At 39.7% G+C, this 21,933-nt stretch overlaps 1 protein-coding gene across 3 annotated transcripts in view; it reads left to right on the top strand.

The window, feature by feature from the left end:
* Positions 1–1,181: 1,181 nt before the first annotated feature.
* The window catches only part of NLGN1 (neuroligin 1), an 827,564-nt gene continuing 806,812 nt past the window's right edge, over positions 1,182–21,933 (top strand). The window contains exon 1 of one of the 3 annotated variants that reach the window (XM_078069095.1): positions 1,182–1,347. The gene's annotated coding sequence lies outside the window, so the exon portion shown is untranslated. Of the gene's footprint in view, positions 1,812–2,887; positions 3,172–21,933 lie in introns of those variants that run through there. The other 2 variants (XM_078069076.1, XM_078069084.1) reach the window with 2 other exon arrangements.

Genomic DNA, 21,933 nt, shown 5'->3' with positions numbered 1-21,933 from the left:
GATACTTCTGGGCAACCGCATTCTACGTGTGGGTGATTTTAAACTTCCTTTCTTTTACCTAAACTTTACAGATTAAAACATACATGATATGAAGAAATATGAGGCAAGAGTTTATACCATAAGAAAAAAACGACTTTTCTAGACTAAGCGTCACTGATTTCTTCTAGCGATTTCCCACTGGTGGATTTTTTGTTTCTATTATTACACGTTGCAATCGATTACCTTAATGTTTCTGTTGTCAGGGCCCTGCCCCCCAACTCACTTGCATTTAGAAATTCACATGGAGCAGTTGATCGGAGGTGGGTAGGTATAAACAATGTGGTATAGTGAGTCACACCCGTCACAAAAGCCAACACTGATTAGCTATGCTGAATTAAAAAAAAAAAAATCCCCTATCCAGTGGCAGAAGATGTGGGAACAGCCAGGGGGAAGAGGCCAAAGGCAGTGGCATTTCATCTACACTATTCCCACAAACGGGGGCTACAACAGACGCCACGATTCGGAGCTTACTCTGCCTCTGGCTGGTGGGAGTTTGGTAGCAACATACCTACCAAGGAACAAAAACTGAAGAGCCAGGCTAGAAGGCTCTTGCCTCTAACTCTGCGCTCTCAGTTACCAAGACGAAAACGCCTGCAAGGGGAGCATAATGACGCTGAGAACAGAGAAACTCATCGAGTCCGCGGCCTCGGGGCTCGGCGGCGGGGCTGTTCACTCACACGCTCCTCCGAGTGGTTTGGTGAACGTCACACGTGACGCCCGGAGCCCTTAACCCCTCCTGCTGCCTTCCGCGCTGCGGGCGGAGGAGGCTTGGCCGCGGCGGGAGGAGGAAGGGAGGAGGGCGGAACTTGTAAAGGGAGGGACCACCACCAGCATCACGTTTGCCACAGCCGAACCCGCACCCCCGAAAGCCCACCCCACTGCGATCGCGGCTTGGGCCAGGGGGAGGGAGAGGTCGCACAGGGGAGGGGATGCTGAGCAATAAACCGGGAGAGGAAGGGGTGGCGGGGGAGGGAGTCCTGGCTCTGAGGGGGCAGGACGGGGTCTGAAAGATGGGTCTAGCTTAATTCAGACTCCTGCTCCCGGCAACACCAAGGAGAGAGGGGGGAGAAGGAGAGAGGGTTGTGCTGTGTGTGTGCGCGTGTGTGTGCGTGTGTGCGCGCGTGTCTACAGGTAGCAGCGGCGGCGGCGGCGGCGGCGGCGGCGGGGACCGGAGCAGGGGACGATTTGCAGCCACCTCCCCGCCTGTGATTTTTGGAGGCGATTGCTCACTTAGCTGGCGAATCTCTACCCTCAGGAGATCTTCTCATCCTCTCCATTTCCACGCGTCTTAGGCGTCTTCAGTTGCAAGTGTGTGTTTTGGGTATTTTATTAATTTTTTTTCTTCTCCCTCTAAATCTTCTCGGGAATTCTGCATATTGAAGCAGGTGGCTCCTGATAAGAAATCTTTGGATGTATTTGGCTTGCCAAGTTTTTCTCTTCCCCGTCCCCTCCCTCTTCAGAGGCATCTGTGGTGCTTTTCTTTTTGGATTTATATGCAGAAAACGTATATATGTTTATATACCGACCGCATAATATGTAAATACATATATGCGTGCCCAAGCGCTTGGTTTTCGTCTCTCTTCCCGACAAAGCGGAATGTTTTGGAGCCGATGGATAACGAGAACAGTATTAACATTCTTTTGAGCCTGTTTTTTAAAAAGGGGAGGGAGCGTGAAGGATTGTTTAACATTCGGCCATCGTTTGGCTGCACACTAAGCATCACGAAGTATTTATGGTTGCAGATCAGGTGCAAACGGGGCTTAGAGAGAAAGGTAAGGGAGCTTCCTGCGTCCGCCGGCCTCCGGCGTTTATCTTAATCCCGGAGATTGCCGAGAACTTCCTACTCCCGGCCTCTCCCTCCTTTTCCCCACCTTCCACCAACCCTGCCCTGCTCACTCTCTTCTATACGCTTAACCCCTTTCCAGTTCCGAGGGGTTGGGGTGGGGGGGGTGGGGTGGGGTGCTGAAGGTTTAATCGTCTGGTAGAGTTTAAATGCTTCTCTCTCTCTCTTTTTCCCAGCCGAGTAACTGAGTTTCCCAGACCCCCTTTAGCTGTTTTAGGAAACCCATTTTGTCTTTTTGAAAAATAATGCTACCTAGATAGCTGTTTTAAGCATCTCATGGTGACAACCCTTCACCTCTATCCTCTGACGAAAATAAAAGCAATAAAAAATAATGAACTTTAATGAACTGGGTGGTTTCTTTAGCACTGGGGTTCATGGAACCTCCCAAACGCTTATTTTCATTTAAAAACAAACCAGTACCTCAGGAGGAGTCCACGGTGGAGGAAATTCAGCTTCCGTTTTTGCATTAAGCCAATTCATTTTACTTGGAGGGTCCTTTACCAGAGTTGAGCGAGATGGAGCTGAGTCTAGTGGAGGAAAAACTACACGACACTAAATTCCTTTTTAGATCCACCCTTTACACCATGACCAGTCCCTGTTTAACTCCCTGTTCAGGGGACGCGTTTTCAGACTCGACCTTTGGGGAGAGGTGGAAACTTGCCCTTATTTTTTCCTTCTCTCCCGTCAGCCCCCTTCCCCCTCCGCTCACCATCTCTCGCCCTGGCAGTTTGTAAATTGCCCGTTTCGCCCACCCCTGCTGGTGGGTGTTTTCTGCTCTTCTCCACTCCTGCCCCCTCAGTCCTCTCTTCATTGGCGCTTTCAGAGCAGATGCATCTTCTCTCTTCTTGGGCTCTCTCTCCCGCCTCTGCCCGCCCCCCTTCCCCCCGCCGGCCCCCGCGCTCCCCACCTGCCCCGGCTCTCCTCGCTCCTCCTCCCCGCCTCCCCGCGGCGCCTTGACCCTTCAATCCCGAGTCCCGGCCGGCGGGCGGGGGGCGTCGTGTCAGTGCGCCGACGACCCGGCGGCCGACGCTGCGCGGAGCTGGTGTGAGGAGACACCGCAGGAAAGGCGAGCCGTTGTCGGGGGATGAGAGGCCGGGAGAGCCCGTCCGAGCCGGGGAGAGCGGAGAAAGGGGAGAAAGCGAGTGTGAGGCGCGCACGCTTCCCGAGCTCGGGCGGACGAGTGCAGTCGCCTCCAACGCCTTAGAGCGGCGCCCCAGTCACTGCAGCTTTTCAGCCTAGAGCTGTGCCCAGGGATCACAGAGACCAAGAGCCGGGATATCGGCAGAGAGGTACTAAAGAAATAAGGAAAAGATTACGAAAGAGCGGGGAGGGTTTGCTGGCGAAATACGGAGGCTGAGCAGATGGAGGAACAATGCCGCCTCCAGAAGAAAACCCTCGCCAGAAGCCCTGGCGGAGCGCAGAGGAGCTGCCTTCAGTCTCCTGCTCTTCCCAGGCCTCCGGCTAGTTCAGGGGGTGGTTCCGCCTCCTAGTTTGACAGGGATAGGAAAGTTGCTCTTCCCCGTATTTCCTGAGAAGTGGTTTTCAGACCTGCGTGGTTCAAGTCAAGATGTCACTCCCTAGATCCCCCGCGACGAGCAGCTAAGAGATTATGCATTATTGGGCAATAAACTCCCCCAGGAAGAGAAGGTAGTCCAAACATTTAAAAACCTTCTCCCTGGGCTACTGACCGTCCAGCACAATGCTTTGTGAGTAGAAATGAAAAACCACCTGCAGTGAATTTAAAATTATTTAGGTTGAGATTTTGAGTTGGGAATAATTTATTCCAGAGGAGGTTGTTAGTGTGTTGTAGAGGGAAATTATGTGTCTAACATTCGATTCATTTGTGATTATTCTAAATTATGAGCAGTTGGCCTCCACAGAGGTATTAACTATTTCCTTTTCATTTCCAGGACCATAGCGATACGTGTAGGATTTAGGAAACATGAATTCAGATAGCTAACGCTGTATCTTTTACTCTGCATTTTTATAGGTACTTAATATTCTCATTTTTCATACTGAAACTACAGTAGATTTTCGCTTAAATAAATTCTTATGCAGTATATGAAAATTACAGGGTCATAATGCATTCCTCAAAAATTAATTGTGCTTAATTATAAATAGGATCATAGATATAAAAATATAACTAAGGAAAGGTGTGGGTACATGTGTTTGAGTGTAAAAGCTTTAAAATGTCTCGGCATTTCAATCAGCCATTGCAACCTAGCAGAATACCAGCTTTTTAAATGAGCTCAGAAACAAGGGCCAGGGAAATATTTAAAATATTAAATGTTAAGTACAAAAACATTAAGTTTACTGTGCCCTAGGCAGAGAATGAATTTAAAGCTACCTGAGTGATTGAGTGATTTACAGAGAAAGTGGAAGTTAATCATTACTCAGGCCTTCTGATTACATGGTTTGATTAAAATAAGTAACTGTTTTCTGTAAGCCTGCTATTCTACAGCTAGTCTTTCCAATCCTCTTAACATAAGCAGAAATTGAGGGAGTCAGTCTTTCAGCAGACTATCCTAGAGTTCCTGCAGTGTGGGGTAAAGGAAAGCCTTCTTTAGCTCCCCTTCTTTCCACAGTCTCCCTCTCTTCACCCCCACAGTACTTTCTGTCAATCTTATCTCTATTCCCATCGTGGGGTTTCATTTGTGAGAATTCTCTTTTATGTCTAGGTATAACATTTTCAAATGTAAATGTCTGAATTGTTTGAAATTGACAGTGGAATATATACTCACAGAAGGTAGGCAGAGAGCTCCATTTGCTGCAGGTAGAGTGCTTGAAGGCTTGATGACTCTTTGCAGGGCTGGTGACTTCCCTGACTTCCTAGAGTCTCTTCCAACTCTGAACTTTTCATATTTTTTTCCACTTTAATTATTTCCACATAGTTATCCAGCGGCAGGATCTACATCTTCCTTCAGATTTCCTTAAGTTAGTTAGGATTTTTTTTTTTTTTTTTTTTTTAAAGATTTTATTTATTTATTTGACAGAGACAGCAAGAGCAGGAACACAAGCAGGGGGAGTGGGAGAGGGAGAAGTAGGCTTCCCACCGAGCAGGGAGCCCGATGTGGGACTCGATCCCAGGACTCTGGGATCATAACCTGAGCCGAAGGCAGACGCTTAACGACTGAGCCACCCAGGCGCCCGGTTAGGATTTTTTTTAACAGGATAATTAAATAGCTGTAACTAGAGAGTACAGATCTAAATCTCAGCTTTCTGAGTTAAAATTTTTTTTCCATATAAGTTTTAATGTTTTTGACAGCTTTGTGTGGGGTAATATTAATACAGATTTAATTTGATTGACAAATGCCTCTCTGGGTTTCCATGTGTTGAAACAAATAATTTTGAATATTTTTAGCAAAGCATAGAAATCGTTTATTTCTAGAATCCCTTTTTATATTTTTACACAAAGGAATTATTTTATGAATTACCTAACAAATACTACTTTGTAGTTTTTGTAAGCAAAACACAATTGGAATTAACAGGAAGATTTGAAACCACAACAGTTCAACCGTACACTTTTGTCACATTTTAAAGTATTTTGAAGTGAAGTTTGATGTCTGTTTCCATCTTATTTGATTGTAAATAGGAAGATTCCTCAGTTATATTTTAATTATTTGTAAATGGAATCACCCAAGTATAGTTCACCAAACTTACTTTTTTTCCTAAAATGCAGGTCTGGTCTTGTGGATCTCTTGTTAACAATGACTAATGGTTCCTTATACCTTGGATGGTAGTGTCCCGAATGCAGATGGCTTTCAATTCTTTGTACAATTTACTCCCCTTTACTTTTTTGATTAAAATACCTTCCACCTAGAACTCCTCCCTACTTTTACTCTTTATTCCATTCTCAAGACTCTTACTTGTTATTTTGCCCAATACTACATGCCATTTTATGCTTCTGTACTCCACTTACACCATTATTTCTTCATGGATTGCTTCCACGCATCCCTGCCACACACACACACACACACACACACACACCCCAACTGTAGGACAGAATATTTTATTTCCTTAGAGTGGTCTTTCCTCCACCATCCTGCTTCATTCCTGTATCCTTACTCTGAGCTTCCACAACACATTATTTATATATCAGGAGTAGCCCACCTATTACACTTCCTGATGCTTGGCTTCCTCAGTGGGTAGTAAGTTCTCAGAGGTAAAAATTCATACCTGATTTACGACTTTATTCAGAATGTTTAGCCCTGTGTCTGAACATAAAGTAGACTATAAATGAATGTTAATGTAGGAATACAGTTGGCTATGAGGCAGTAGAAAACCTGGCTAACAGTGGTTTAAGCAAACAAGGGTTTATTTATCTCATATACTAAAAACTCAGGAAAAGAATTAGACTTCTTTCTTCATCTTGGTACTTTTCTTCTCATGGGCATAAGATCGCTGCTGTGCTTCTGGCATCATGTCTGCTTTTTAGGCCCAAAGAAAGATAACAAGAGACTCTAGGTCAGGATTTCTCAAGTGACTATCATCATTTGGTCCAGAAAAGTCTTTGTCTTCACGGGGGTGGTGGTGGGGATTTAATCTTGTTCATTTTAGGATGTTTAGTAGTGTCTCTGGCTTCACTAGATGCCAGTAGCATGCCCTACCCATCCAGTTATGACAACCAAGAGTATTTCAGACATTGCCAAATGCCCTCAGAGGTAAAATCTTCCTGGACTGGCAACGACTGTCCAAAGTCAGAGCAAGACAATTCCTTGTTTCCTACTTCCTCTTTTTCTTTGCATTGCAGTGGTGGTGAGGATCTGTTTGGTTTTGCTTAATAAATGGTAGAAGACTCTCTGTGTGATTGTTTAAAAAAAAAAGAAAGAAAGCAAAAAAGAAAAAGGAGAGGAAAAGGCCAAACAAGCCTTCTCCTTGAGCATTGTTTCTTTTTTTGTGATGTGGACATTCTCCCCGTAGACTTCTATTCTCATATCGCTGTCAGAACTGTGTTAGATGGCTACTTCTAGGTACATGAGAGGTTGGAAAATACATGAGTGGTGTGGCATACCACTACCTTGGAGAAAATCAGAATCTGAAAAAAGAAGGGGAAATGGATTTGCAGTTGGAAAAGAGAAGTGTTTACCACTGTTGCAGAATAAATGAATATGTAAAATTCACGTAAATATTTTAGAAAGGAGAAAAAGCGAAAAAAAAAAAAGGAAAGCAAACAGTCATAAAAGAGGGTAGATATAATTTTTGACATTTTAAATATTAACACAATGACTTGGGATAATACTGTGCTTTTTCCCTCAAGGTGATATTTTAGTTGGAAAATAACTGGGCAGAATGGAGGCATCTTGCTCTTCCTAACATTTGTGTGTGTGTGTGTGTGTGTGTGTGTGTGTGTGTGTGTGTGAGACGGCACCCCATCTCCTTCAGTCTACTGAAGAAAGCAATAAAGTGTGCTATTCATATTTATAAATTAGGTAGTGGTCAATAGTGAGAAGTGTTGTCAAAGAAGACAAAAATGCAGATCTAGTGTTTTAATACTCCTTTCTAATGCTTGTATTTATAAAGCACATGCTAGTGATGGCGTTAGGTAAAATAATGATTTCTTATACAGATGTGCTAGCATGGGCCATAGTAACTTTAAATTAGATTGTTCAAGGGACACCTGGGTGGCTCAGTTGGTTAAGCATCTGACTCCTGATTTTGGCTCAGGTTGTGATCTCAGGGTTGTGGGATCCAGCTCTGCCTTAGGCTTCATGCTCAGCAGGGAGTCTGCTTGGGATTCTGTCCCTCTTCCTCTGCCCTTCCCCCTGCTTGCACCTGTGTTTGCACTCTCTCTAAAATAAATAAATAAATCTTTAAAAAATTAGATTACTCGGGCGCCTGGGTGGCTCAGTCGTTAAGCGTCTGCCTTCGGCTCAGGTCATGATCCCAGGGTCCTGGGATCGAGCCCCACATCGGGCTTCCTGCTCAGCGGGAAGCCTGCTTCTCCCTCTCCCACTCCCCCTGCTTGTGTTCCCTCTCTCGCTGTGTCTCTCTCTGTCAAAGAAATAAATAAAATCTTTAAAAAAAAAAAAAATAAATAAATAAATAAAAAATTAGATTACTCAATTATTTACCTCAGTGTGATAAAGAAGTACTGCTGGATATCATTGTAAAGAAGAATACTACCTTACAAAGATGTATCAACCTTGCTGTGATGGCCAGTAATCTTGCCTGGTTAATTACAATATTTTTTTCCTGCTTCTTACTTTTGTCATTCATTCTCTATGAGTCTATCGAATGCCAACTTTTGCTCAGACTTGTGTAGAATATAGAAATATAAAATATGGTGTCTATTAAACTTTTGCCTTCAAGTAACAGAATACCCAATTAAAGGCCTTAAAAGTAGTGACTTATTATGTCATAAAACAAAGATTTTGGAGGTATGTTAGTCCAGGGTTAGCTAACTCAGCACTTCAAAGATGTCAGGGCTCTAGGACAACCTTGCTATTATTCTCTTGGCTCTCTATCTTGGAAAGAAGATAAACAATATGGTTACTACAGAGCCAAATAGTCCCACTCAAAGCAAAGAGTGCCAGTCTTCTTCTTATGGAAATGAGAAGGAAAATTTTTCTAGAAGGTTTCAGTAGACTTCCCTTTATGCCTGATTGACTAAAACTATGACACATCCCACTCCTAAACGAATCACTGGCAAAGAGATAATGCATCGCATGATTTTGACCAATCATGGTCCTTCCCCTAGGGCTGAAGAAGAGGTCTCCTTTCCCTGTGGATATGGCAAAGTCATACTTAAAATCAGAGCTTTTGTTAATTGTGAGGAAGGAGGCAATAGCTGTAACCCAGGGTACCTAAAAGGGTGTTCCATATACATCATGCTCTGTCTTCCTTAAATTTCTTATAATATGGAAGGCCTATATTAGAAAAAACACATACACATTAAATAGTCTTTGAATCCATGGACATAAACTGAATATATGTCAGGCTGCATGTTTCTTATATAGAATGATTCCTTTCATGAAGTTCCAGAGATTTAAAAGAAAAATACTACCTGGAAAGTCAGAAAATGTAGGAATGGGCCCTGGGTAGAAGAATTACAAACACTAAATTATGCTACATTACATGTCTAAATCCCAAACCCTACCTTTTCAACTTATACCTATATTATATAAAATAACCATAGTTAAACAGAAGCATTTCCTCTTTACTGAATAGATTAGTTGTGTTTGTCACATGATCTTACAATCATAATTCAAGAATAATGTGAGAAATGACTGAACCAATTACTTTCATGAAGGACTTGATATTAGTTATGCCCAAATTAAAATGACCTCGCTGCTTTTGATAACTGTTTACTTGGAGGGCCTAGGGGAGGGTTTTCAGTTAACATGCCAGTGAGTGTCTCTCTCATTGAACATTATGAGTCTTTTTTTTTTTTTAAACAAGGAAAGCTTTATTTTCGTTCTTTTGTCTGACTTCATGGAAGCACAGAGCCAATTTTGTGTTCAATTGAAAAGGGGTTCTTAACCATCTCCTTTTACCCTGCCCCATTATTTGAATCTATGTTTTTAACTTAAACTTTGCTCTAAGATTTTATTGTATTTGGGCTTTTTATCATAAATAATTTGTGCTTCAAATTATTTTTGGAAAGAGGAAGAATATATATGTATATATGTACGTACAAACAAATGCTGTCATACATCACTCAATAAATGTCTTGTTCCTGAATGAATATATGTTCAGAAATTAGGCAATATTGTGTGCAATAAACTGCTGAATTATGCCCCCACTAGCACGTGCAATAGGATTTTAGGGAAAGGAGAGATCAGCAGTGTTTGAATCATTTTGATAGAGATAAACATTGTAGTTCGCAGATTGATGGTAAACTAAGGCCGGGAAGGTGGAGAAAGTATAAATAAGCTCAACTCATTGCACATGTTTTGCTGTGATCAGATAGAAATTGCTTTTCAACTTTTTTTTTCCTCTGTAACCTAAGAATTTTTTAACCTCCTTCCTACCCAATAACTTTCTTCCCAATATAAACGGGCAAATAAGCTTTTACACCAAAGCCACCATGTATAAGAACCATGAGCTAGAAAAGAATGGATTTGATCTTTGTTTCAAACCAAACGTTGTGATGGACATTGGCTATCTTCTTGGTTAACCATCAGCATTTTAGAATGCATTTTCAGCTTCTCATCTTTCTGTTGCCAGTGCTCTGTTTCTGGGCTCCATGCCTGAAGCCGTTTGCACCCCAGCAACCACCTCTGACCTGGGCTGCTCACCTCCAAGGGAACTAATATTTGAATCAAACTTAAAATGATAATTAGTAACTCCATCTGTCTTCACGGTCAGAAGCAGATGCTTCTCCTTTTTTAATAGAAGGTATGTTTGCAAGTGAAAACGTAGTGAAATTTGGTTTTAAGGAGATCCCACATTTTAGTGGGCACTCGTATCAAGTGAAGACCACCAGGAGAGCATGTTTTCTAAGTAAGCGTCTCGTCTCTCTGACCTTCTCTCCTCTAGACCTGGGCAGTATCTCAGACTTTGACATCCACTGTGAAATAATTTTGGTTCACAGCATTGACCCTAGATATTGTAAGTTCCTAAAGCTTCTCTCAGGGAATAAAATGGTTAATTATATATCAAATACACCATGTTTCATCAAAACTAAGGAACAACTGGTTACAGGGCATAGCCTTATTCTATGTGCACCTTTGAAAGAAGAAACACCTCAATTAAATCATTACACAATTCTTTCCCACCACTTAAAATTTTTATTTTATACTTTTATAAAAAGTAAACTAGACTTAAATAGATGTATATTTTTATACTATATCAATCTTGTACCTATACCAAAAGCATAATATTAATAAATACATTGGTTTAAGAATGTAAAAAACTTTGTTCTATTTAGATTCTCACTCTTTTGAATCATTTTTTTCTGACTCAGAGCCATCAATATCCATGTTTTTTCTGACAGTAGTCTCTGTGTGTTGGTGGTATGTCATTTCTTAGGAGTGTTCCATGATTGTCTTCAGCATTTCATTCCAAGCAACTGATGCTTTCTGAAAGGTTTGATGCCGGTGCTTTGTTGATATTACTGGAAGGTGACAATTGAGAATTTTCAGATGACAATCTCATATTTCTTTCTTAAATTGTCTTGAAATGTCAGGAGCAGTGGTTGTCTGGTTATGGCAAGAGGAACACAGCCAATTTTAACATACAAAGTCAATGGCTACTGTGCCTCCACTACTCCTTGGCTATAGGAATTATAAAATACATCCTGATTTCAGAGATGTTAAAGGTTAAAAAAAATGTGTCAGAATCAATGAAATGTGGCAAGTGTAATGATACATGTGTCCTCATTTTTTAAGCAGTAATGATTATTAATTAACCAACTATTTAATTAATCTCTAAGCATTTGGATATGAGAGATAGCTACATAATTCTTAGACAGTATGATTAGAATCTAATTCTATCCCTTCTTATTCTCCACTTACACTCCCAGTTTGTAATATATAAAACATAGCTAGCCTTCCAGATAGATAATGGTAGGCATGAAACAGCACAAGACTAGGAATCAAGTGACCTGTGTTTACAGAGCAGACTCTTCTAATAACTGTCACTTCCTGTAATTCATTTAATCTCTCTGGCCTCAGTTTCCATGTTTAAAATGTACAGTTAGACTAATTGAAATTAAATGTGTCTTTTGGCTCTTAGAACTATTTAGGGTAAAGAAATCAGTAACAAAGAATGTTCATAATACTAATATATATCTAAGCTGGTATTGAATAAATGTAATGATAGGTGTTATTTTAAAGTATAAGTTTAATATATAAAAATAGATATAGATATAATAGATAATATATAAAATAGATATTTCATATATAAAATAGATATTGTAACTTTAAGATTTATTGTATAGCTTTAAGATTTTATAATTTTTGGAGGTTTACACATACATATCTTATTTGCTCTCTAAAGCAACTGTGAGCAGTGCAGAGGGTTCGACAGAGCAGTTAGGATTTAGGACCCTTCTCCTCAAATATACTGGATGGAAAAGATTATTGAATAAATCAAAGCCAAATAAAGAATGCAAAAGTGGGAAGAGGCAAGGAGAAAATGCATTTTCCATCAGGAACAAAGAAAACTTAGCACAAGGAATTAACTATCACTATATATAAATGTTCTGCTTAAAAAGAGAGTCATCAGTAAAAAGCAAGAGAAAATTGGCAGGTAAAAATGAAGTTTCCTTTTTTTGTTTTATCATTACTCAACCACATACCACTGATTAAAAAAATATGAATAAAAGGAAGAGGAGTCTTGGGTTAGATCAGTCAGATGCTACTATTTGTGGATATATCTTGACAGTTCTTACTGTGCAGTTCCACAGACAACAGTGTTTCTTCTCTGTATTGTATTTGAAAATTGCCACTGCTTTTAAGTGGCCAGAAAGCTGGGGACTTACTTTCTGATGAATAACAAGCCTCCAGAGGTATGTCACTCTCCCTTCTCTCATTGGAGTATAGTCACTACAAGGAAAACACTGTTGCCTCTCACCTACCTATTTTGCCATAAAAGTGAGCTGATTTCTAGAGCATGAAGAAAACCCTTTCTTTTGACTAGATATTCTCGAAGCTCCTCTTTAATATAATTGAAGTATAGAATGCATAATATTGCTGCAAGTAAGTAGACTTTTATTGAATTTAATTAAATTATTTTAATACTCTTTTTAGGCCACTTTGTCTATTAGAAAAATATCCAGGGGCACCTGGGTGGCTCAGTGGGCTTAGCATCCAACTCTTGATTTCAACTTAAGTCGTGATCTTGGCGTCCTGAGATCCAGTCCTGCCTCGGGCTCCCTGCTCAGTGGGGAGTCTGCTTGAGATTCTCTCTCTCCCTCTGCCCCTCTCCCCAACCCATTCTCTCTCTCTCTCTAAAATAAATAAATAAATAAATCTTTAAAATAAAGAAAAGAAAAATATCCATGATACTAGTATTTAAGATGGAGAATATGGTTTAATGGTTTAGAATGTTAGACCATTAAATAGGGTATTGAAATTATATTCACATTGCAATCAATATTTTATGATATCAATCATAATTTTTGACACCAGATAATATGTAAAACATGTTGTAAAAAGGAATAATTACTTTTTAAAATTTTTAAATAAATATCCAATAGTATTTCCATCTGAGAAGCTGAAAGGGCCAGAATGGTTTTTTTACACAATTATAGGCGAACTTCCTTACTTTGCAAGTGACAAAGTAGGCCAAGATAAGAAATATCTTGCTCGGTTAATACAATGATTGAACTTGGACCAAAACATCCCAATCCTCATGTAATGCCTTCATGCATCAGTTTTACATACAGGATAGCAATACACATATCAGCATCATATATGATATATATCTGTGATTATAGAATTATTAGTTTAGGAATAAAAGGGAGATAATTGACAAGTTATAAAGAAGGGTGTTTTATTTTTAGAAAGGTTTAGTAAAAAAGAGATAAGGATATGAACAATGGAGAAAAGGGAGCAAAGCATTGCTTGAAGAAAAGCAATAAAAATTAAGAATAGGACACGTAGCAGAGGTAATTGATCATTTAAGACTTGTTCAAAAGTAAAATAAGTAAGTAAATAAGACAACCCACATTAAGAAGTACTATTGTAGAAAAAAAAGATGTTTATTGAAAAGATACATCTCATTCTGTGTTAAGTAGTTTGGCTTAGGACTTCTGCAAATCAGAAATGTCAATTATATATTTACCCTGAGATAAGCAGTTTCTCAGAAAAACTGGTTCATATTACTCACATCAGAAGAAACTCAGTTTTATCAGAAAGCAAATTAAATGATTTGAAAGGAAAATATAACTTTCTGAGTATATGTCTATTAATATAACTGATTGATAGTAAACCAATTTGAGATCATTGATTGATTATCATTAAGCAAGGAGATTCTTTTTTCCATAGTCTGCCCAGATACTGTTTTCTAACCTGGGCAGCCTCTCCCCAAAATGTACTAGAAATACTCTGCCACTCAAAACATCTTCTTTCCCCTCCACTATAGTGCTCTAGTCAGTCCTTTCAAAACTGTTGATTACAGGACATCTATAATCAGAATGTCCCATTTGCTTAAGGGAGAGGCTCTAGTTGGTGCTAACTTGTCCTTTAACACCCAATGATCATCCTCATCATTACTTAAAAAAAAATATAACATTTCTATGGCCTAAGAAGTGCAATTTCAAGTGAGATATATTCCTTTGTTCTACTAAATTGAACCTGAAATCAACATGTCCCTCCCGACTTTCCTTGAATCCACTTTTTGTAAAAACAGCAGCTCATTTTGGGAATCAGTGCCTAGAATAACCAGCACTTGGAGAACAAAGAGTGAATCAGTTAGAAGAGCATGAGCATGTTTTCTATAGAACTCCATAAACATGGTCATAATTTCTCATGAATCGGTGCATTTTGACTCTGCTAGTCAGAAATACACTGGGAATAGTCCTTGTATTCAATGTAGAATGTCATTCCCTCACCTGTCTTCTCTAAAACTCCAAAGGAGCATGAGGCCTCACAGGACCACCTCTCATGGGGTCCTTTCTCTACCGTGCAAGCCTAAAAAGAACAGGAGAGTAAGGTGATGCTACTATAGGGCAGAGAGTAGGCCCAATCGCTGGAATGGAATCATCTATCAGGGAGATACAGACAGTATGAAAGGTATCTTTAAGTTTGCAATATCCTTTAAATCTGCTATACTCAAGCTTGCAAAACAGTTATCTATGTGTGTATATATATACATAATATCTTTACACATATAATATATATTTTATATTTATTTGTATGAATATGTTTGTCTGATTTTTTCCCTTCCCCATGTGATACTCAGCTAAAATGAATGAAATGTAAAATAGGTTTTGATGGGGAAGGCCAGGAATATTAGTTTAAACCAGGACCATTGCCAATGAGATGAAGCCTTGGTTCATGCCAATTGCTTACCAGAAAGATGCTTTAGAGTCCCATAGGGAGGACAAGAAGCAATCCCTGGAGAGGGTGGGGTATTGAGAAACTGTGTTGTGAGAAAGGGACTATAAAATAAACAAGACTGAAGCAAACAAATTTGTTCTGCCTCACTCTTTAGCCCACAAGGTGATCCTGTTGCTAAGATAACATTAAAATGTGTAATTCCGTGTAGTCTTCAAATTTTCTTCAATTTTTATGTATCTGTCCAATAGGGCTGATAATGTCAACCTCATAGGGCTTTGTGGGATTAAATGAAGTGATGTATTTAGTACCTTTGCTTGGCACATAAAAAAATGTCTCAGAGTGTTCTTGTTACCATGATAAGCCTCCACACGTGTACACAAACCCATTCTCTGCTCACTCAGTAATAACAGTTTATCCCACACTTTTTATATGCCACGTGGTACTAGGCACAGTAAAGAAGGCAAAGATAAAGCAAACCTTGTCTCAAAGATCCTGGGGATACTTCTTTCTCCCCCACACCCCAGCCTTGGAAATTAAGACACAGAATGCTCTACATTCCTGTTTTGGCTAATGCAAGGAAGTTAGGGCTGTTTTTATTTTATTAACACATTGAAGGAAGGATAAAGCATTTAGAAATGGTGAAATTGGCAGCTTTAAAAAAATTCAAGGACTCTATCAGCATTAGAATGTGAAAACATTTGAGTCATAGGCTTGCTAGGGAGTGAGTGTTTAATAGGTGCCTTTGTAAAATCTCCAAACTAAGCTGTATCATTTTCTATACATGCTTAAATCTCTTAATTACAAAGCAACTTTAATTATACATAAAGTATGCCTCTTCAATCATGTTTTAATCACACATGAAAAAAATTAAATTTATACCAAAGTTATTTTCTGCATTCCAATTCTGATTTTTAAACTCTGGCATATTCCGAACCAAAAAATTGCATTAAGCTAATGTTTATGCTTGCACATAATCCCACACTTTCAAGGCAACACTTAAAATATTCAGAAGAGCTTCATAAGAGGGAGTAGTTTAATTCTGCTGTTGACTCAGAGCCATTGTTCTTCACAGTTACAGCTCCTCTGGCATAGGCTACATATGGTCACTTGTTTTCTCAGTGTACAGAGTGATAATGCATTAACATTCTGGCTGGTGGTAGAGGATACGCTGTGTTTTAGAGAAATATATCAGGGAGGATGTGCTGCCTCTTGGGCGGAAAGGAGGACAAAATCAACGTGGGAGAGCCTGCAGATTGCCTCAGAATAATCCCCGCGGCTTTAACGATGGTGACTGACCTAGGAGCCTGGATTTCAAATATTGGCTGCCTTCGGGTGACTTAATACTGACAAGGGTGGTCTTTGGAGACAACTATGGATCGCAGCCATGGAAGGAGATTTTGCCTGCTTCTTCTCTGATGCCATTCAGAAATGCCATTCTGGAGCCTTTGGTTGCCTCTTGCAACACACATTTTATGACCTCACATTTGCTCTGATCACTGCTATGTAGGCCATAGGTTAAAGTGGAGTTTTGGGCTGGTGACTGATGGACTCAGAGGTCCATTAGAAGTACTTAAGTAGTTTCTTGGAGCATGATTTAAGTAGTTTCTTAGGGACTTTGGCCAGGGTTTAGTGAACATGACTTTTCTTTTACCTTTTACAGTTTCCTTTGGCGTGTATGAAATGAAGAAAAAGGGCCAAGGGAGATATTGTATCTATTCTTATATCATGAAAGATGTCACCTTTCATCTAGTTTTATTCTAAGTGGAATTGTATCCCAAGAGACATTTCTAGTAAAGCAGGCCCCAAGGGCTTCTCCTTACCTTTCCCAGCTAATCTGGTTTACATCTATGATTGTGAATAAAACAAAACAAAAGAAAACCACTCATACTAGTAGCAGCACCAGAGGGAGCCACTTACACAGTTTTGTCTCAAGCATCAGCAAAGCTAACAATAAGGGTTGAAATGCAGAAATATTAAGATTTTTATTGTATTTTCTAAAAAAGAATGGTAGAGAAGTTGTTGATATGTAAAATCTGTTAGCAGCAATTCCAAATTATGGGACTAGTAGCAACCACTTCATTTCTCCCACTTGAAATATTTGTGAATGGTAATTGCCTGGCTGCAATCCAGAAAGTAAATCATATTTCAAAATGTAAAATTGTATTTGGAGCAAGAGGTATTTTCTCTGGTCCTGTCATTGTCCCTTTGCAGAATACTATTAGCAAGTGTTTGTGTTTGAAACTTATGCCAGTTTACTGTTTTTGTAATGTAAATGATGCTACCAAAAATAAAGATGAAGAATAAAACTCTTTAGAGGCACGTGCCAGTGCTCAAACATATTCTCTCTTTCCCTTCTCTCTGTCTCTGTTACACACACATACATGCACACACACGTACATATTTGCACTAGTATTTGTCATAAATCAGTAGAGGAAACATTGCTGTAGGGACATCAGGTACGCTTTTCTTTGGGTCCCTTGCAGGAAAGAGAACGTCAGTAACACCTAAATAAAAATAGGCACGTGTCTTTATTAGCACACTGACCTTTTTCATGAAGAAACAGTCAAATGCATACAGTCCTGGGGATACTCTCTTAATTACCACTCCGACAGAATATTTCAGGGAAATGTGTTGATTCCAACAGTCTGTTCTTGGAAGGGAGGTTTCTAGGTCTTCAGTTGTTTTATATTCGCTAGTTGTATCTCAAATCATAAAAACATTGGAAAGGCAGAATGGCTGTAGTTCTTCAAACAAAAGCTCGTTATTCTTAATACTCCTCAGTCCCCCAGCTCTGATAGAATCAGGTAAATCTCATTGTACACAATCACAAGAAAGAATGTTCTATAAAATAAAATGATCTCCACTGGCTCATGTAATGGCACTTCATTGACCTGATTACAATAAAGTCTGCAGTGCATAATGTCGGCAAGGAATGCTTTTTTAGGTTTCTGTCTGTGACAGTCATTCTCTTCAAGAAAGTACTTGATTATTTGTGGTTTGTGCTACAGATGGAAAGGAGAAAATGAGAGTGAAGATTAGTTGCACTTGACTCTGGCAGTATTTATCTTTCTTTCTTTATAGCAGTCTTTCATTCTTGTCCTGCATTGCCACCCAGCCAAACTGCTCCCCTGAAACTGCCTGTATCTAATCTATTTGTGAGGAAAGTGGCTATGGGAGGGGATTCAGGGGCATGCAAAATGACTGATCAAATGTCCTGCCCATGGGACTTCAGGTATACAAATTTGCCTCATGAGGCAAAGGAGCATATATTGTTTATTTTTTGGTGTTTTATCTTTCTATTTATTCATCCATCCATACATTTGTCTATTTAAATTTTTAATATAGTACTTCTCAGTGCAGAAAAAGGTACCATTATTGAGGAATGGATCCACAGGAGTTTTGCCAACTGCCAGAAGTCTGGCAGGCATTGATTAGCACTTCTTCAGGGAGCCTTGGTCCCCAGATGTCTAGAGAAGTGCTGTGCTGGGACAGTGGGTCAATTGGGAAGCTCTGTACCTAAGGATATCAGTTGATCTGTCCATCCCCTGGGCAAGAAGGTAGAAAAATACCTCTTCTCCCTGGGAAGAAGATGAGGGAGAAAGCAATCGTGGTGGTGGTGTGGTAGGCTACCATCAAAGGCATGGAGGGGTTGGTATGAGCTTTGAACAGAGAGGGTGCCCCCAAAGGGCCTCGGTGGCATATCCATACTTCGTTTGCATTGCAATATGACATATTTAAACAGGAAGCCCAGAGAGGAGAGGGGCCTGTAGGACCCGAAATGGTCATTTTCATACTGTTGTCCCCAAGCTGTGTCTGGCAGCAACATGATAACTGTATCACTGGCTTAAACCAGAGGGGAATGCCTGAACATTGATTTGAGTTTGAGAAAGGAGATAGTATATACTACTGTCTTAGTTCATTTGGGCTGCTATGACAAAAATACCATAGGGGGGCAACTGAAACAACATTTTTTTTTTTCCTCATACTTGTGAAGGCTGTAAGCCCAAAATTAAGGTACTAGCAGATTTGGTGTCTGGGGAGATCCTACTTCCTGGTTCATAGACAGTCATCTTCTTGCTGTGTCTTCACATGGCAGAAAGGGGAAGAGACCTCCTTGAGGTCTCTTTTATAAAGGCACTAATTTCATTCATGAGGGCTCCTCCCAATGTTTCCACCTCCAAATATCATCACATTGGGAATTAGGTTTCAACATATGAATTGGGGTGGGGGACCCACAAACATTCAGTTTTTATCAGTACTCTTATTGGTAGTACTCAAGAAGCTAGGCAAGGGCAGGGGACAGGGTGAATAGAAGATCCAGTCCCCTGTCCAGGGATGATGAAGTGGCTATACTTGAACTGGACTAGAGAAGGAGCAATTCCCAGGCAGCTAGGATACCAATGAATTTAAGGGATCAGTGGTCCTTTCTTTGTAATCTTCCCAGAATTACCACTATATTTTGGTTAGCAGAGGACACATGGAGGCTTAATTTGCCTCCTCAAAGGAAATCAGGAGCTTTAGATAAGAAATTAGAAGAACATTGCGTACTGTGTAACTTCTCCATGATTAGTTCTGTCTTCCCCTCTTTATTTTCCTCTTGTGATTAAAAGTAAAACCCTTGAAGGGAAAAAGACCTGAATATTTATGCCTTTAGGGGGAGGAAGGAAGGAAGATTTAGGGAGCAACATCTCACATTGAAGTCAGATTTGTTGGAGCAGGACCACAAAAGGTGGAGTGAGCAGTGTTGAGAAGGCTGAAGGTGTAGGACCTAAAAAGATAAATAAGGAGAATCAGTCTGCCATGGGAATGGATCCTGGGACAGAGAAGTGGAGAGGCCCTAAGACCCGCATATAAAAAAGCTCTATCAAAGAAGTCCACCTGGAACCCCTAAAAAATAAATTGAAATAAGATCTCAAATACGGTGCAGAAGAAGACCAGCAGCATTGAAGGAGGAAACTGCAAAGTGAGCAAAACTTTTCCTTGGTCTTTGACTCAATGTTTATCAAGCAAAGTCAGAACATTTGGAGCACCTTGAGAACCACATTTGTTTTTCAAGCTAATTGCGATTAAAGGGTGATTTCAAATACTTAGATTTAACATTCCTCCAAATAATTATAGTAACTCAATGGTATATGGTTAAATTCTGGACCTTCAAGCAGTGCTTTCAGTGAAACCTCCTTTGTCAACTGCAAAATAGGCAAATTTATAGCTCCCTATTATACAGGGATTGCTATTTAAATCTAATGAGATGGCAGGGTTGGGAGGGGTGATTATTTGAGGCCATTGGCAGGCATTATATCTCTTTCTCTGATTCTTATTTTTTTTTAGTCCTCAACAAGTAATTTAGCAGTATGGAGACAAATCTTGCTTGTTTCTGGAAGAAGGATGGAAAAGAACTTGATGTAGGGGATAGTGCACAGGACTTAAAGTTGCATGATGTGCGTATAAATTCTAGCTTTGCCATTTGTTGATGATTGGTGGAAGCTGCTTAACCTGGCTGAGTCTCAGTGTTTTTACCTATAAAATGGGAAACATATCCTTGCCTGTTTTGTAGCATAGTTGAATCGAATGAGTCAGAGTCAGAATCTGAAGAGGGATTTTATATACTACTAAGCTCTATATGAATATAGGATGCTGTTGAATATGACAGAGTGGAAGGCACCATCCTATAGAGGAGTCAGGAAGTGGAGGGAATCAGAGCATAGGTCTTTTAGTAAGAAGAGCCTATATATGAATCCAAGCTTTACCATCGAATTATTTAACCTCTCTATGCTTCGGTTTCCTTATTTATAAAGGAAGATAAGGATAGCTCTCCCTTTGGGCCTATTGTAAAGTAATGAAGAATAAAGGAGAATGTACATAAAGTGCTTGGTACAGAGCCTGACACATAAGGGTGCATAAATAAAATAAATATTAGCTATTACTAAGTGTGATTTTTGTGGTTGACTCCACTGAATTTATTTATCTTGGAAATAATAAACCCATGAACTTCACAGAAAGGAATCCTGTAGTCCAAACACTGTATTTCTATATCACATTCACATCAATTATCTAAGTAATTTATCTAATTTATCTAGGTTTGAAATACCAAAGGACTGAAATCTGTATATTTTACAGCTAACAATGTATAGGAAGTACATTAATTTTTTTTCACTTGGGTGATTTGGTGACCCAGAATTTAGCATTGCATCATTGGTATCTATCTATTATCTATCTATTTAGTTTGGTGGATTGCTGCATCCTTCAGCACTCATCTCTTGTGTCACATGGTCATCAGGAGGGTGAATGAACATCTGTTTGACCACAATGAAAGAATCCTCAGAACACCTCTTTCCCATGCTATGGCCCCAACCATGTTTACTAACGTTGTGAAGCAACAAAATCCAGTGGTTCACAGATGGTTTACAGAAGAGAAGGGCAAGAAGTGTGTCTTTTTTCTCTTTGTCTCTCTTTATCTACTCTCTGCTATTATCTACTTTTTATTTTTCTTTTCTATTCTTTACTTGGCCCTGTCCACATTTTCCCCATCCTTTCTCCTTTTCCCTTTATTATTATCATAGATAATTTTCTTTCAAGGACTATTGTAAATATGATTTATACATTTTGAATACCTATAATTGTTTGCCAATTAGTTTTTTTTTTCCTTATGGTTGCTCATGTCTCTGACAGGCTTGCAAGCAAATACTTAGAAATGTAATGAATGTAAAATTTATTTTTTACCCTATCTTTGTTGACCACTCCTAATTCCCAGCCTCTGCAGTTATTTCCTGAAGCTAATGTAAATGGAGCAGTAGCTAGAGCTGTAGCTAATAGTAAAATCCCACCTTACTTCCTGACAGTGCAAGGACATGAAATAGGTTCATAAAGAGTTCTGGAATTTGGGGATGCAACAAGGTAGTGATAATTTGACTTTTGGTTGGCTTCTGAGGTCCCATTCTTATTTTGCTGTTCTCCCGTTGGTAAATGGATATCTGCCAGGTTCCTTGTAAGTAGATACTTTGACAGGGCATGTGCCCCTGAGCCTTACCTGAGAGACTGAGGTCCTGCTACCTGCTCTCAGCATGCTTCAAGCTAACCCTTCATCTTTGTGATGGTACATGCTTCTTA

Source organism: Halichoerus grypus, chromosome 1, assembly GCF_964656455.1.
Source record: "Halichoerus grypus chromosome 1, mHalGry1.hap1.1, whole genome shotgun sequence".
Taxonomy (NCBI): Eukaryota; Metazoa; Chordata; class Mammalia; order Carnivora; family Phocidae; genus Halichoerus; species Halichoerus grypus.
Note: the sequence above shows the minus strand (reverse complement) of the source record. Positions and strands in the feature narration are given on the sequence as shown.